This window comes from Lathyrus oleraceus, chromosome 2, assembly GCF_024323335.1.
Source record: "Lathyrus oleraceus cultivar Zhongwan6 chromosome 2, CAAS_Psat_ZW6_1.0, whole genome shotgun sequence".
NCBI classification, from domain to species: domain Eukaryota; kingdom Viridiplantae; phylum Streptophyta; class Magnoliopsida; order Fabales; family Fabaceae; genus Lathyrus; species Lathyrus oleraceus.
Genome location: NC_066580.1, coordinates 327,508,449 through 327,521,239, shown reverse-complemented (window position 1 = coordinate 327,521,239; position 12,791 = coordinate 327,508,449).

The following is a 12,791-nucleotide window of genomic DNA, read 5'->3' as shown; positions in this document are numbered from 1 at the left end:
ATGTAGTAGCTGATGCATTGAGTCGGAAATCATTGCATATGTCTATGTTAATGGTTAAGGAATTGGATTTAATTGAGCAGTTTAGAGACTTGAGTTTGGTGTGTGAGAGTACTCACAATAGTGTTAAATTGGGAATGCTGAAGTTAACAAGTGGTATTCTGGATGAGATCAGAGGGGGTCAGAAATCCGATATGCTTTTAGTTGATAAGTTGACTTTAGTGAATCAAGGTCAAGGTGGTGAATTCAGAGTTGATGAGAATGGTGTTTTGAAATTTGGTAGTCGGGTGTGTATTCCGGATGTTACTGAGCTTAAGAAGAGTATTCTTGAAGAAGGACATCGTAGTGGTTTGAGTATTCATCCTGGGGCTACGAAGATGTATCATGATTTGAAGAAGTTATTTTGGTGGCCGGGAATGAAAAGAGAAATTGCGAGTTTTGTTTATTCCTGTTTGACTTGTCAGAAGTCAAAGATTGAGCATCAGAAGCCGTCTGGGCTAATGCAACCGTTGGCTATTCCAGAGTGGAAGTGGGATAGTATCAGTATGGATTTTGTTTCTGGTTTGCCGAGGACAAGTAAGAATTTTGAGGCTATATGGGTAATTGTTGATAGATTGACGAAGTCGGCTCATTTCATTCCGATCAGAATGGATTATCCGTTAGAAAGATTAGCCGAGTTGTATATTGAGAAGATTGTAAGTTTGCATGGTATTCCGTCGAGTATTGTTTCGGACAGAGATCCTAGATTTACATCGAAATTTTGGGAAGGTTTGCAGAGAGCTTTGGGAACTAAGCTGAGATTGAGTTCTGCATATCATCCGCAGACTGATGGTCAGACTGAGAGGACGATTCAGTCATTAGAGGATCTTTTGAGAGCTTGTGTTTTGGAAAAGGGAGGTGCTTGGGATTGTTATTTGCCTTTGATTGAGTTTACCTACAACAATAGTTTTCATTCGAGTATTGGTATGGCACCGTTTGAAGCTTTGTATGGTAGGAGATGTCGGACGCCTTTATGTTGGTATGAGTCCGGTGAGAGTGCTGTGGTTGGACCGAAGATTGTTCAACAGACTACGGAAAAGATTAAGATGATTCAGGAGAAGATGAGAATTGCTCAGAGTCGTCAGAAGAGTTACCATGACAAGAGGAGGAAGTCACTTGAGTTCCAAGAGGGAGATCATGTATTTCTTCGTGTCACTCCGATAACTGGTGTTGGTCGGGCTTTGAAGTCGAAGAAGTTGACACCTCGATTTATTGGTCCTTATCAGATTTTGGAGAGGATAGGAGAGGTAGCCTATCGTATCGCTTTACCGCCGTCGCTTGCGAATTTGCATGATGTTTTTCATGTGTCTCAGTTGAGGAGGTACATTCATGATCCGTCGCATGTAGTCCAAGTAGATGATGTACAGGTGAGAGATAACCTGACTGTTGAAACATCACCTATGAGAGTCGAGGATCGAGAGTTGAAACAGTTGCGGGGTAAAGAGATTGCCTTGGTGAAGGTAGCTTGGGGAGGACCAGCAGGCGGCAATGTGACTTGGGAACTGGAGAGCCAGATGAAGGAGTCTTATCCGGAGTTGTTCGCTTGAGGTATGTTTTCGAGGACGAAAACTCTTTTAGTGGGGGAGAGTTGTAACACCCCGATAATAATATGTATTTATTTAAATTAAATTAATAATATGTTTATTAATTTAATTAGAATATTTGAATTATTATTATTATTTTGGAATAATAATTATTGGGATAATTATTTAGTGGAATAATATTATTGGAGTATATAAGCTGGAATAATAAAAAGTCCCAATTTTTGGAAAAAAGGTTTTCACGTGAAAGGGGAAAAGAGGCAGAAAGGGCAAAAAGAGAACCAGAGAACGAAGGTTGAAGGAAGGAGAAGCTTGGAGCTCAGAGGCTGCCGGATTAACTCAGGTAAGGGGGGTTTATCATCGGTTAACGGGTATTATATGATAATATGTCATGGGTAGTGATAGACCATTGTTTTACCTCTGATTAGATTGTTGTATGCTGGAAATCTGAATTTTTGGGATGAACGAAATTGGGATTTTAATCGAAGGAATTCGTAGAAATTGTAAGTAATGATGTTAGGATCTGTGAAATAGAACAGGGAATGATTCGTGTTAGATGATATGAGTGATTTTTGTGTGAAAATTGGACTGTGAAGGTGGGATTGGATAGATCTCGTAGCAGAGAAAGCCATTGCAGATCTGAGAGTTCTGGCTTCTGGTCATACGCGTATGGCACTAGGCAATACGCGTATGAGATGTTGGTACGCGTATGGGGGGAAGCCTTACGCGTATGGGAGAAAAAGATGACATTTTGAACGTAAATTGGTCTCTGTTGGTACGCGTAATGGGAGATTGTTACGCGTAGCATACGCGTATGAGACAGGTGATACGCGTATGAGTTGGGCGAGGAAATGCGCAATACGCGTAAGAGAGTGGGCATTACGCGTATGGAGTTGGCCAGGTTTGGGCAATACGCGTATGGCATGGGCAGTACGCGTATGGGCAGAGTTGGGATTTTCCTGAACTGTTGTTGTGCAGTTTTTGGTTGTTTAGGCTGAGTGATGTACTTAGCTGAGATATGATGTTGTAGGGATCGTTTCCCGTTGTTTTGAGTGGTATAGGTATTCGTAGAGCGGGCTAGTACTGTGTTTGATTATGTGGCATGATATGATATGCTTTTGTGATTAATTATGTTGATAATGTGTGATGGTATACATGATGATGTGAATGTATGCGTTTGTGAATAGACTGTATTATGGCTTAGAGTGTGGGCATGTGTCTATTCTTGATTGTTGTTGATGTTGCATTGCTAGGTGATTAGCATGCATGTTGTGGCTCATTTGGGGTGGTAGCTAATTCCCATGGTGAGGAATTAGTGAGTAAATCATTTTGATTGTTGTTGTTGATGTTTGCATGCTAGGTGATTAGCGTGCATTTCATGGCCCATTTGGGGTGGTAGCTAATTCCCATGGTGAGGAATTAGTGAGTGAGTCACTATGTCTCAAATGAGTGGGACTAGTGAGCTTGGTAGCCGTGCCTGGATTTGGACGGTGAGGTTGAACTATATGTTCACAAATAGTCGGTACCGCATGCATAGAGTCTCATTGCATAATGAATGTATGGCATATGATATGAATGGATGTATTCCAGTATCATATGTGTGTTGTGTGTTGTGTTGTTAATGATTGAATATGATGGAGATTTGTACTGTTGAGTATGATGTTTGAATGGATATTACTGTTGCTGAATGCGTAGTCTAATTAGGGTGAATTAATGTGTTAATTACTTGGCATTACATGTTGTTCTATAATGCTTATTATATTGATTGAGGAACTCACCCTTACGCCTATTTTTCAGGTAACGAGAAATGAGTTGAGTAGAAGCTTATGCTTGGAGTCTAGAGTAGTTTCTTATGGGTCATGCTCTGATAGATGTAACATCGGGAGGGAATGTTTTAATTAATTTGATATTGGTTGTTGGATGATTTACATGTATAGTTCTACATGTTTTACATTGATGTTGAATTTGATTCCGCTGCGAATTATGCAAAAGACCTTATTTTGATTTAAATAAATGAGCATGACAGGATATTTGATGAATGTAGTGAAATGATTGTGTGACACCCTTCGGGGCATAATTACTCTGATGAATATATGTGTATTTTAATTATAATAATTTGGGGTATTTAGAAGGGTGTTACAATTCCTATTGACATAAGGCTTGCATAATTTTTATAGAAGATAAAAAATAGGATGTAAAACATTAGACTAGAAAATAAATAAACAACTAAAATAAAAATGTAAAATAGAATAAACAAGCATAAAACACACACACACACACACATATATATATATATATATATATATATATATATATATATATATATATATATATATATATATATATATATATATATATATATATATACATACGTAGAAATATCAATGTGCTGACATAATAAAATATCCCAAATGCAATGATATAAAATAAGGTATGTAAATGCGAGAAATAAAAGCATAAAAAGAGATAAAATAAAATGAAATGGTAAGATCATATAGTAGGGGATTCGTCTTCTTGAGTAGATCCACGGAGCATGGCTACCTCCTTCCTAAGCTCTGCGATCTCCTGGTATAAATAGTCGATCTCGGTAGCGTGAGTGAGATCAGATACTTCCATCTGCAAGGTGAGGTCAGCCACCTCCTATCTAACCTCTGCGATCTCTCTACGACATTCCGCAATCTGAGTGCGGATGTTTGGGGTCTGCAATGATAGATTGTTAGAGAATACAGTGATCCTGGGAGAAGGTGGTGTAGGCAAATATTCAGCAATAGGCGGTGATCTCGGCTCCTCGACAGTCTCTCCCTGGCCCTCTGTTGAGTGTAATTTTAAGTGTCGGGTTTTTGTTATCGTCTCCACAGGAATTGTGAGATATCACCGCCTTTCGACAGTTGTTTCAATTCTTAGCTTTAGGTAACAATGGGGTTTTGGTGTTTGTCACGGTATCTTGCATAAAAGTGTAATAAAATGCGGTAAAAGTTTTGGTTTGAATATTTGAGAAATATTGCCAATGTTAGGGTTCGACGATCACTTTGCATGTATATGTTCGATCAACAAAAATTATAAACTCCTTTAGATGATAAAGTATTTCACAAAGTCCTCCCAATGTGTTTATCTCTAACACACATTGTGAGTTTTCCCATTTTGATCCATTGTTTATCTCTAACACAATCTATCAAAATGACAACTTTTTGGTTCAACCTTATGGTGAACAAAATCATTCATTACTATCTCTAGCTAACAAACAAGATTGGATGAAAACCTAGGTTAAGAGTTGGTAAACATCTCTCGATCATAAACCAACACAAAGAGTTTTCAATAAGAACAAAGTTTTCACCATATATTCACCATTAAAGAGTTTACAAATGAAGATCCTTACATTTACACACAAAGCTAATGATCATCTACATCTAACCTTGACAAAATGAAGGACTTAGCTACTCATTTTCATGGTAGCTTGTTCAACAAGTTTCGGAAGAAGGTTGATCAACATCCGAGTCGAATAATCGAGATTGGATGGGAATCCACCTTCTTGTTGTGAAAGATTGTTAAGAGATGAAGGGAAAATGGTTTCTAGGTCACAAAAGATCCTTAGAGCAATGCTGGAAAATATCTAAAAAAGTACAAAAGTATGGAAAGTAAGGTATGGCTCCAAAAAGTAGCCCTTGCTACTTATAGAGCTGCTACTGAGCTGTCATGCTCGCTAGGCGAGCAGAATGGCTCGCCTAGCGAGCCCCTAAATGAGGCACCTGAGGCACCTGCGCCCAGAGAAACAACCATTGCCAGACTGTCATGTTCGCTGAGCGAACAAAACCTTCGCATAGCGAAGGTCACGCTTCAACCTTCGCTCCAGCGAGCTTGAGAGGTTTTGCTATTGGAATGCTCGCTGGGAGCTCGCTAAAGGCTCGCCTAGCGAGTGAGTGCTGGCTGCGCTTTTCACCAAGTCTGGACGTGTTCGCCACACACCTCGCTGGAAGCTCGCCTAGCGAGTGTGGTGATGTTTGCCACTGTAAAATACTGGAGCTTTTCGCTGGGCTCTCGCTAGACGCTCGCCTAGCGAGTCCTTCGCCACAGCCCTCGCCTAGCGAGCAAGCTGATGAATGCTTGTTTTATTTGATCCCTTTGCCAAATTTCTTGTGTCTTCATTTTCTATTATTTCATGCCTACTTCCTGCACAATAACACACAAATCAAAGGTACCAAGATCGTTTATCATTGTATTGCATTTCATCTAAAACAAAGGTGGTTTTGAACACTTTAGCAAGGAAATGGAGTGAAAGATACCCATATTTGATAGCTCAAATAAGCACTTTTGGGTATCTAACAACTCTCCCCAACTAGATTCTTGCTTGTCCTCAAGCAAAGTATGCCTCTTGAAGGACAAGAGGATTTGCTTTAAGAGAAAGGTTTCTCCGAAGTTGGATAAAACGGCTCAAACACAAGCGAATCAGCAGATACAATTTTCCAACGGTTCGAATAAAATAATACATAAGAACTAAGACTTAGTAGCAATGCGGAATATGTATCTATCTACAACAATATTATCTTGAATGAATCACCCTATCTCTCCTCTTCGAATAAGGATTGAAGAAATTACGCGTTTGCAACCGCGGGAATAATCTCACTCTCTAACAAACAATGAAGAAATCAATTCAATTCATACAATGTCTAACAATTATAAATGGTAATGTGGAAGCACGAAGATCACTAAGGGCTTTTCGGTTGAAGCTTGGTTAGGTTAACAAACAAGGGTCATTTCTAAGGCCATTGAAAACGAAATTGCCGATGCAAAAGAGACATTCACTGTACATTATTCACACATCTCAACTTCGTTCCATTTATTTCTCATTTGAAACCTTCACACTCTTATTTCACAACTCAATTTTTGTTTTTCACTATTTTTCTTCCAGGCAAGCATTCATTTTTATTTTCTCTATATTTTTTTTTCTTTCACATCATATTTACAAAACAGATGTTTCTCTTTTCTATATTTTATATTTTTTTTTATGCTTGCTCGGTTTTTCAAGAGTTGTGGCACTTACCGATTCTCATTTTCGTTCTCCCCAACTTATTTCTTACTCACCCTAAGTGAATGCTCTTGACTTTTTACGGCAAAAGAACAATTATCAAAATTTTCCGGGTTTCAAGAAAAAGATTTTTGAAATCTCGCTTTATTTCAAGCTAAGATTCAACTGTTTAAGCTCAAAGGGGTTAACGAATACTCTCTCTGCTCACAGGTAAGTTGTATTTGGAACTGGTTGTGCTCGATAGAAAACAAGTGCCTTGATGATTTCTAATTGCTTCCACATATTCACAATAATAAAAGTCAAAGCATGAATCAAATGAATCAACAAAGCTTATTAGAATCCAGCATTTAAGTGTAAAATGGAGGATTCCTCACAATTTGTGGTTTTAAGTCCTAGATGAAACATTCATTCAATTATGTTGCAAAAAGACAATACTCAATTACAAAAAAGAGTAAAGTTCTTAGTGCATTCTAAAATTCTAGCCGGAGGTAACCATGTACCTTAGCCTTGTTCACTTGTTTATTTTTATCATTGCCATCCAAGCTCGGATGCACCTTCATTGGATACTTCTTTGAGGAGCAACCAATCTAGAAGGTTTGCCACTCAACCAACCAAAAATTTATTAAAGCAAACAAAATTTATAACATAAATAATAACATTAACTTCAAAATTTAAAATTGTTCATGGGGGACAAAACACCCCAAAAGTACATAGCCAAAATCAAAATACATAATTCTGAAAATACAATAGAAATAAAACATAACATGAAAAATAAAATACTTAGCCCTCCACGGACTCATAACCCTCATCACTACCGGCTTCAGAACCGGTAGCCTCATCATCATCATCATCTCCATCAGCAGCACCAGAAGACGCACCAGCACCCGCCCCCTCTCCAAACACAGGCCTGTCCATAGGCCAGTTAGCGTTAAGCAGAAACTGCTCACGCGTCATCAATGAGTGATCACCGGTGGGGTCACGTCCCTGCAGTTGTAACACCTGCATAGAATCGTGCATATCGAGCATGGCACGCTGAGTTGCCGCCATCCAGTCCCAGTTGTAATTGCAGACAGCCTGCTGGTAAGGATCTGGTCCGAGAGTAGAAGTACCAGGACCATCAGAAGCCCGGGTACCCTCAGCAGCTGAACTACCTCTAACATTCTTAGCCCTGCAATACTTGGCCACGTAACGGTCATCAATGGGTGGCGGGATCCTTACTTGACCCCTAGAGGGTAGTCTCACCCTCGCTTGCATGCACAAACTCATGATTAGGAAAGGGAAAGCCAGGGGACAATTCACTCGTGCCCCCGACTTTAGCCCGCTTTCAATCACGGACTTTAATTCCAAAGCAATAATCCTCGCCACATCGATCTGGACGTTAGTGAGGATACAATGTACCAAGTGTGCCACTGGGATCGGCACGGTAGAAGTGTGGGACTTAGGTTTGATGTTTGTAAGAACCAGCAGCAGGATCAGTTGAGCCAAGGGAGTCATGTCCTCCCTATGGTATCTCATGGGAACCCCAGATGGGTTCAGCTCAACTGATTTCCCTCTCAAAAGCAGGGCAGCAGAAATTGCATCCGTATCCCGGTGAAGCCTTAATTCTGTGTGGTAGGTGTCTCTCTCCTTGGCTCCCAGTTGGAGCAGTTCACCAAGGACGCAGTTAATAGCATCCCGATCAAAAGCAACAGGACGACCGGACACTCTAGATGTCCATGTAAATGGCTCGTCATCATCCGGAAGTGCGTTCGCATAGAACTCACGCACCGTTGCGATATCGTAATGCTCCAAGGGGGAAATTTACAGATCCCACTTTTTGGTGTCAATTAACCCGGCGAATGTTCGGTTCGTGCCTTCAGGGTTGATGATGAATCTCTTTTCCGGTAGAATTTTTCGCTTCTCCAAAGCAACGTATCTTGCGGCTTGCTTCGGCCCGACAAATTTGTCGGTGTCAAATTGTATTGGTACGGGACGGGAAGTGCTCCCGCCCTTTCTCTTCTTTGAAGCTCCGGATCTGGATTCCATCTGCAAAACATAGAGAGTAAACCAACACAACACAAAAACAGATTAGAAAGCAACACAGAATTTAAACTACTGCCATGCTCGCTGCTGCTTCGCCTAGCGAAGTGGCAGCGAATGCTCGCCACTGGTTCGCCTAGCGAGTTGCTAGCGAACCTTATGGGATTTTGGGTTCTGCAGAATTTACAGTGAAATTTTCCCAAAACCCAAGTTCTCATGGTGTCAATTTCAGAAAAAAATGATCTATCAAGAAAAGAATCGTTCTATGTTATATGTAATTACAAACCCACATGCAAAACCTAAAATTTCCCACATGCAAAACCTAAAATCCACATTCCCCCAAATTCACCCTAAATGACATGCAAATCAGAAATTCACAAAGTTCAAACATAAAGAAATGGCATTAGGGAAAACCTTAGCAAACAAGATTGATTGAATTTGAAATGCAGTGAGGTTTGCAATGCTTCAGTTTAGGGTTTGAGTGTTTGTGAGAGAAATGAAAAATGAGAGAGTGTGGTGAGTGTTCGTGCGCAGAGTTGTAAAAAAAGAAAATGTGTTTGGGCCCAAAATGAGTGGCCTGCTGAGAATTAAATTAGTGTTGTCACGCAGCGCTCGCTGCTGCTTCGCCTAGCGAGCAGCTAGCGAATCAGCTCGCTACTGCTTCGCCTAGCGAGCATCAAGCGAGCATGATAGCATTTGGCTTTTCAAAGACAGCATGCCTGGTACATTCAGCCAGGTTTTAACAATTCGAATCCCACTACAACAGAACAGAAAAACTGTAAATACTTACAATGTTGGGGTGCCTCCCAACAAGCGCTTGTTTAACATCGGCTAAGCTCGACGGTGTGATGCTCACAGAGGAGCATCCAAAGGGATAGCACAGCTCTCGCGATCCACATGACCGCCAAGATAAACCTTCAAACGTTGGCCATTAACGGTCCAACTGTCCTTCTTTTCCAGGTCCTCAATGACAATAGCCCCGTACTCCTTAACTTCTTTGACCCGAAATGGCCCGGACCATTTTGATTTCAACTTTCCGGGGAATAACTTCTACCTGGAATTGAACAGTAGGACCAATTGTCCGGGCACGAATTCTTTCTTTCGGAGCTTTTTGTCATGGTATTTTTTTACCTTCTCTTTGTACAACCAACTTGAGTGATATGCGGCATTGCGCATCTCTTCCAACTCAAGCAGTTGCACCTTCCTTTTCTCACCGGCCAAATCATTTTCAAAATTTAAAAATTTCAGAGCCCACAAGGCTTTGTGCTCCAATTCGACCGGCAAATGGCAAGTTTTACCAAACACCAATTGAAAAGGAGTTAGGCCAATTGGAGCTTTAAAGGCGGTACGGTATGCCCATAACGCTTCATCCAATTTTTGTGACCACTCTTTTTTCGAATTTGACACAGTTTTTTCGAGGATTCTCTTAATCTCACGATTAGAGACCTCAGCTTGCCCATTAGCTTGTGGGTGATACGGAGTTGCCACTCTGTGTGATACACCGTAATGTTTTAAAATGCTTTCCAACGGTGCATTACAAAAGTGTGACCCTCCGTCACTTATCAACACTCGGGGGGTTCCGAAACGGGAAAATATGTTTTTCTTAAAAAATTTATCACTGTTTTCGCATCCGCCCGAGGTGAGGCAATCGCCTCAACCCACTTAGAAACGTAATCAACTGCGACAAGCATATACTCGTTACCATAAGAGGGTGGGAATGGTCCTACAAAATCAATGCCCCAACAATCAAATACTTCGACCTCTTGGATGTTTTGGAGAGGCATCTCGTCTCTCTTACCAATCCCACCGCTTCTCTGGCAACTATCACAACTTTGCACATGGGTATGTGCGTCTTTGAAAATAGTGGGCCAATAAAATCCTGACTGAAGGATTTTAGTGACCGTTCTCACCCCATTATAGTGTCCGCCGTAAGGCGAGTTGTGACAATGCCAAAGGATGCTCTGCGCTTCATCGCCAGTAACGCATCTCCTTAAAAGGTTATCACTACCCAACTTAAACAAGTACGGATCATCCCATACGTAATACTTGGCATTCGAAAGAAACTTCCTTTTTTGGTTCGAAGTTAGGTCGGGAGGCACAAAACCACTAGCCTTGTGGTTCGCAAAGTCTGCAAACCACGGCCTAACTTGAACTTTGAACAGTTTTTCATCAGGAAATTCTTCCCGGATTTCCTTCTCTGACGCGGTAACCTCCACATTCACTAAGCGGTATAAATGATCCGCCACCAAATTTTCCGATCCTTTCTTGTCTTTGATTTCAACATCAAATTCTTGCAACAAGAGGATTCAACGGATGAGCCTTTGCTTCGAATCCGGTTTGGTGAGCAAATATTTAATCGCCGCGTGGTCGGTATACACTACGACTTTAGACCCTATAAGATAAGATCTAAACTTTTCAAGCGCATACACTATCGCAAGTAATTCTTTTTCAGTTGTGGCATAGTTAATTTGAGCCTCATTAAGAACTTTACTTGCGTAATGTATCGCATGAAATTTTTTCTCTTTTCTTTGGCCAAGTACCGCTCCAATTGCATAGTCGCTTGCATCACACATTAGCTCAAAATTTAAATTCCAATTTGGAGCGACTATAGTTGGAGCGGTAACCAATTTTTCTTTCAAAGTTTCAAAAGCTTGCAAACATTCATCGGTTAAGAGAAATACCTGGTCCTTAGCTAGCAAATTACTCAAAGGCTTAGCCACCTTTGAGAAGTCTTTCATAAAGCGCCGATAGAACCCGGCGTGCCCCAAAAAGCTTCGGATTCCTTTCACATTCACCGGAGGAGGTAACTTTTCAATCACTTCAACCTTAGCACGATCAACTTCAAGCCCTCTTGAAGAGACTTTATGGCCAAGCACTATCCCCTCGGTCACCATGAAGTGACACTTCTCCCAATTAAGCACAAGATTGGTCTTCACACATCTTTCAAGCACCGTTTTCATGTTTGCCAAGCATAGACTAAAGGACCCACCAAATACCGAGAAGTCATCCATGAAGACTTCCATTGTTTTCTCAATAAGGTCGGCAAAAATGGCTTGCACACATCTTTGGAAAGTCGCTGGTGCATTGCACAACCCAAAGGGCATTTTTCGGTATGCGAAAACTCCAAACGGACATGTGAGAGCCGTCTTTTCATGATCGGCCGGGTCAACCGCAATTTGGTTATACCCGGAATGGCCATCCAAGAAACAATAGTATTTTTGCCCCGAGAGTCTTTCGAGCAATTGATCCATGAACGGGAGTGGAAAATGATCTTTTCGAGTTGCGGTATTCAACCGCCTATAATCAATACACATTCGCCACCCCGTTGCAACTTTAGTAGGGATCAACTCATCCTTGTCATTTCGGATCACGGTAATTCCACCTTTCTTCGGAACAACATGCACGGGACTAACCCATGGACTATCCGAAATCGGGTAAATCATTCCCGCATCCAACAACTTTACAACTTCTTTTCTTATAACCTCCTTCATGGTAGGATTTAAGCGGCGTTGTGGTTGAGCTACCGGCTTAAAACCCTCTTCCATCAAGATCTTGTGCATGCAATAGGAAGGGCTAATTCCTTTTAGATCGGAAAGAGTCCAACCCATGGCTTCTTGATTTTTTTTAGCACATTGATCAAGCGGGCTTCTTCATCATTTGACAAAAGGTTGCTTATGATGACCGACTTTGCTTCGGTCTCATCTAGGAATACATACTTCAAAGTAGAAGGTAATATTTTCAATTCAATAGGCGCTTTTTCGTCATTAACCTCCTTCTTCAAGTCTTCCTCCTCAACTTCCCACGGTTGTAGTTCGTCTAAACCATCAAATTCCCTTAAGCATTCCTCCAGAGCTTGCTCTTCTTCAACTGTGAAAACTTCCAATGAGTCGTCAAGAGCTAACTCCATAGGAGATATCTCATGAATATGCTTAGAAACCTCCAAAATTCCTCTTCGATCACATCGATGCGAAAGCTATCATTTCTATCTTTTGAATGCTTCATTGCTTCGAATAGATCGAATGTAACTTCCTCATTTTGGACTCTCACCTTCATCAAACCGTCATCAAAGTCTATCATCATTCGCGCGGTTTTCATGAACGGTCGGCCCAAGATGAGCGGAGCATCATCATCTTCTTCCATATCAATAACAATAAAATCGACCGGGAAAAAGA